Source organism: Puma concolor, chromosome D2 (genome assembly GCF_028749965.1).
Source record: "Puma concolor isolate L17-30 chromosome D2, mPumCon1.1.hap2, whole genome shotgun sequence".
In the NCBI taxonomy this organism is placed as follows: domain Eukaryota; kingdom Metazoa; phylum Chordata; class Mammalia; order Carnivora; family Felidae; genus Puma; species Puma concolor.
The window spans coordinates 34496245-34502244 of NC_141677.1; positions in this window are offsets into that span (position 1 = coordinate 34496245).

The following is a 6000-nucleotide window of genomic DNA, read 5'->3' on the forward strand; positions in this document are numbered from 1 at the left end:
TTAGGATGTATTGTTTTTAATGTTTGTTTATTTTTGAGAGAGAGAGAGACAGAGCATGAGCAGGGGAGGGGCAGAGAGAGAGGGAGACACAGAATCTGAAGCAGGCTCCAGGCTCTGAGCTATCAGCACAGAGCCCGATGCGGGGCTCAAACTCACGAACTGTTAGATAATGACGTGAGCTGAAGTCAGACATTCAACCGACTAAGCCACCCAGGCACCCATGGGTGCCTTATTTATACTTTGCAGTGCCAAGTTATTTGATAATTTTTGAAAACCTATACTGTACTAAGGGATTGCTTACATAGAGTAAAATGTACATCTTTTATTTCATTTATTTATTTATTTATTTATTTATTTATTTATTTATTTATTTATTTTTGAGAAAGAGTGCAAATAGAGGAGGGGCAGAGAGAGAGAGAGGGAGACACAGAATCCTAAGCAGTCTCCGGGCTCTGAGCTGTCTCCAGGGTCTGAGCTGTCAGCACATAGCCTGATGCAGGACTCGAACTCATGAACCATGAGATCATAACCTGAGCCAAAGTCAGCGTTTAACTAACTGAGCCACCCAGGTGTCCCTAAAATGCCCATTTTAAACACACTGTACAAGAGTTTTGATAAAGGAATACACCGGAGTAAGCACCACCATGATAGAGAACAATTTCACCCCAAAATGTCCTTTGTGCCCTTCCTGGTCAATCCCTGCCCTGTATCACATATATCACTGATTTTTATTGCTGAGAAATATTCACTTAAATGGATATCCCACACTTTGTTTATCCGTTCTCCTGTGGACATAAACTTTCTAGTTTTTAACTATCATGAATAATGCTATGAACATGCATATACAAGGAAGTTTTTACAGTCTTTTCAGTTCTCTTGGGTAAATACCAAGGAATGAAAATGATGAGCTATTTGGTAAGCATATGTTTACATTTATAGAAAACTATGAAACTTTTTTCCAAAGTATATGTACTATCTTGCATTTCCACCAGCAGTATATGAAAGTTCTAGTGGCTCTACATATTTACCAACACGTAGCATTGTCAGTTTTTAAATTTTTCCTATTTTAGTAAGTATGTAATGGTATCTTATTGTGGCTTCAATATGCATTTCTCTGATGACTAACGATCTTAAGTATCTTTTAATATGCTTTTTGGGCATTCATGCATCTTTGGTGAAGTTTCAAAGTGAAACTTTGCCCTTTTAAAAACTGGGCTATCTTCTTATCTTCTTATTACTGTAGATAGAAGCCCTTTTTCACGTATATCTTGCGAGTATTTACTTCCAGTCTGTAGTTTAACTTTTCATTTTCTTAAGTATATTTCAAAGAACAGAAATTTTAAATATTGGTAAAGTCAAATTAATTTTTTTCTTCTGCGGTGTTTTTTGTGTTCTAAGAAAATTTTGCCAACATGAAGGTCACAAAGATTTTCTCCTGTGTTTTTTTCTAAATTCTTATCATATTACCATTCACATTCAAGTATATTATCTATTTCAAGTTTTTCTGTATGTATAGTGTGAAGTAAAGGTTGAGGCTTGATAAGTACATAGGTGGTAGGTAGGTAGGTAAATAGGTGATAGGTAGGTAGATGGATAGATATCCAATTAGTCCAATAACATTTGTTGAAAAGGTTATCCATTTCCCTTTGAATTACTGACAAAAGGTTGCCAAGAATTAATTGATTAGGAGCCCCTGGGTGGCTCAGTCGGTTAAGCATCTGATTTTGGCTCAGGTCATGATCTAAGGGTCCATGAGTTCGAACCCCACGTTGGGCTCTGTGCGACAGCTCAGAACCTGGAGCTTGCTTCAGATTCTGTGTCTCCCTCTCTCTGCCCACCCCCCAACTCGCACTCTGTCTCTCTATCTCTCTCTCTCTCAAAAATAAATAAACATTTAAAGAAAATTGACTACATATATATGTGTTTGTCTACTTCTGGACTTTGCATTCTGTTCCAGTTATATATATATGTCTATTCTTATAACAATATATACTATCTCTACTATGGTTGCTTTATAAAAAGTCTTTAAATCAGGTCATGTAAAATTTCCAACTTTGTTCATTTTTTTCCAATTTGTTTTCTTCTGCATTCTTTGTATTTCCATATAAAGTTTAGAATGAGCCTGTCAATTAGGAAAAAAAAAAATTGCCTGGATCTTGACTAGGATTATGTTGAATCTGTAGATTAATTTGGGGATAATAATATTGATTCATCTAATCCATAAATATGATTTATATCTTCATTTACTTAGGGTCATTTAAAATATTGTTCAGTGATTTTTAAAAATATTTTTCAGTACAGATCTAACACACATATTTTGTTAGATATAATTCTAAGTTTAACATTTCTTATATACACATTTTTAAAAATTCAATTTCAGGGGCGCCTGGGTGGCTCAGTCAGTTGGGCGTCCAACTTCGGCTCAGGTCATGATCTCGTGGTCTGTGAGTTCAAGCTCCGCATCAGGCTCTGGGCTGACAGCCTGTTTCAGATTCTGTGTCTCCCTCTCTCTCTGACCCTCCCCTGCTCATGCTCTGTCTCTGTCTCAAAAATAAATAAATGTTAAAAAGTATATATATTTTTTTTAAATTCAAATTCAAATTGATTTTTGTATATAGACTTTTGCATTGTTAATCTGTACCTTTTTTGTTATATATATATATATAAATATATTGTATATATAAATATATATATTTTAGTTATATATTATAAAATATAATATTTGTTAGTTTTATATTATATATAATATAGTTTATTATATATGTAAATTAGTTTATTATATATGTATATAAATTAGTTTATTTTATATATATATATATATATATATATATATATATATATATATATATATATATGAGGGGCAAAGAGAGGGGGAGACACAGAATCTGAAGCAGGCTCCAGGCTCTGAGCTGGCAGCGCAGAGCCCGATATGGGGCTCAAACTCACAAACTGTGAGATCATGACCTAAGCCAAAGCCGGACGCTTAACCAACTGAGCCACCCAGGTGCCCCAGGTAATACTTATTTCTTAAATGAGTAAGAAAGTTTCATCCTTCTCTATTTTCTAAAAAAAAAAAAAAAAAAAAAAAAAATTGTATAGGATTGGTATTCTGTACATGTTTGATAGAACTTAGTACTGAAGATATCTAAACCTCAACTTTGCTTTATGGTAATATTTTTAATTATTCAATTTCTTACTTGATATGAGTCTATTCAGACTATTTCTTCTTAATTTGTCCTGTTCAAGAAATGTGTCCAATTCATATAAGCTGTCTAATTATTGATACAGATATTCATCATATTCTATTATACTTTTAATGTTTATAGAAACTATAGTAATGTCTCTTTTAAAGTTCCTAATGTTGGTAATTTGTTTCTTTTCTGTTTTTTATCAGTCTGGCTGGAGGTTTGTCAATTCTATCAGTCTATTCAAAAAATTGGCTTTTGGTTTCATTGTATTTGTCTATAGTTGGTCTACTTTCTATCTCATTTATTCCTGCTCTTTATTGTTAAGTTCCCTTCTGCTTACTTTTAATTTAATTTGTTCTTTTTCTAGTCTTAATAAAATATTTTTATTGAAATATAATTCACATACCATACAAGTCAACAACTTAAAACGTACAATTTGATATCTTTTAGTATATTCATAGAATTGTGTATTCATCATCACAGTCAATTTTAGAACATTTTCATTACCCCCAAAGAAATTCTATATACCTTAGCCCTCACTTCCTAATTACTCCATCCCCTAATTACCCCACCTGCTTTTGTTCTTTATAGAGTTGCCTATTCTGGACTTTTCATATATATAGACTCATATAATATGTTGTCCTTGGTGAGTGATTTTTCACTTAGTATATGTTTACAGAGTTCATCCATCTTGTAGCATGTATCAGTACTTTATTCCCTTTAATTGCTGAGTAATACTTCATTGTATGACTTTTCTAGCTTAAGGTAGAAACTTAGTTTATTAATTTTTTACCTTTTTTTCTAATATGGACACTAAGTGCTGTAAACTTTCATTTAAGCACTAATTATTTCCATCATACTAAGGGTTTTCCTTATTCTTTCTCTAATTAAATACATTTATTTTATTTTTGTTTTTGTTTTTATAATGCCCTTTAATATTTCAAGAAAAAAGTAATAGGATGAGGAACATGATATCTGATGTATATATCTATCAGGCTCAACTGCAATACTCCTTGAAGATTTTAAATGCAATTTCAAGAAAATACTGTACTTGATCACAATCAATACATTTCTATCAGCTGTTCTTGATCAAATTGCTGAGATCAAGGTTTCTCAACTTTGGCATAGTTGATATTTGGGCCTGATCATTCGTTTCTATTTGTTTCTATTCTCTTCTTTTTTCTCTCTTCTTTTCTCTTTTTTTCTCTTTTTTCTCTTCTCCTTTCCTTCTTTTAAAAAATGTTTATTTATTTTGAAAGAGAGAGAGTGTGTGGGGGGGAGGGGTAGAGGCAGAGAGAAAGAGAGAGAGAGAGGAAGAGAGAGAATTCCAAGCAGGTTCACATCAGCACAGAGCCTGATGCAGGGTTCAAGCCCACAAACCAGGAAATCATGACCTAAGCCAAAACCAAGAGTCAGACACTCAACCAACTGAGCTACGCAGGTGCCTTTTTCTTTCCTTTCCTTTCCTTCCTTTCTTCCCTTTCTTTCTGTTTCTGATATAACTGACATATAAGATTATATTAGTTTCAGATGTATAATATAATGATTCAATATTTGTACATATTGTGAAATAATCACCAAATCATTAACATCCATCATCACACATAGTTACAATTTTTTCTTATGATGAGAACTTTTAAGATTTACTGTCTTAGCAACTTTCAAACACACAATACAGTATTATTAACTATAGTTATGATGCTACACATTATATCCCTAGGATTTATTTATTTTATAACTGGAAATTTGTACCTTTTGACTACTGTTCCCATTTCACCCACCCTTACCTCTGGCAACCATCAATCTGTTTTCTGAGTTCAGGGGCTTTTTTTGTTGTTTTGTTTTTGTAGAGTCCACTTATAAGCAATATCATACTATTTATTTATATATAATGCATACTTTGTCTGCATTATATTTCTTAGTATAATGTTGCCAAAGTACATCCATGTTGTCACAAGTGGCAAAATTTTTTTTATAGGCTGAATAATATTCCATTGTACACACACACACACACGCACGCGCACACACACACCACATTTTCTTTATCCATTCATCCATTGATGGACACCTAGGTTGTTTCCATGTCTTGCATATTGTAAATAATTCTGCAGTGCTCATGGGGGTGCTTACATCTTTTCCAGTTAGTGCATTTGTTTCTTATAGATAAATACCCAGAAGTGAAATTACGACATCATATGGTAGTTCTATTTTTAATTTTTTGAGGTATTTCCATACTGTTTTCCATAGTAGTTACACTGTAAATACGTTGATTTTAAATCTCTTTTGGTATTTTACTATAAACATTAAAGGTTAATTTTCCTGTAAATGCTGCCGTATCCCATAGCTTTCATTGTCTTTCATATCTGACTATTTCATAACTTCCCTTCTGGTATCTGAAGCTCATTTTCTAGATTCCTTGGGAAGGGATCATAGGAACAAAGAAGTTCCTGCATGTTCATAGATTTGTCTGTGCCCTTCATACTTGAAGGTTAGTCATGCCAGATACAAAATTCTTTGTTCATGCTTTCTTTCCTTGACTATCTTAAACGTATTAATCAATGTTCTTCTGGGATAAAGTGTTGCTGTCAACATCTGATCATGATCTAATTATCTTTCCCTTATAAGTCATGTGGACTTTTGCCAAAATGCTCAAAGGAGTTTTCTCCCTCTCTAAAATCTGGTGGTTTTACAAATGTATTGGTGTTGGTCATTTTGGCTCATTGTTCACAGATACACAATGTTCTTTTTCAATATATAGTTTTAAATATTTTGAAGAAAGTGTTGTGTCAGTTCCAACCTATTGATAGTGATG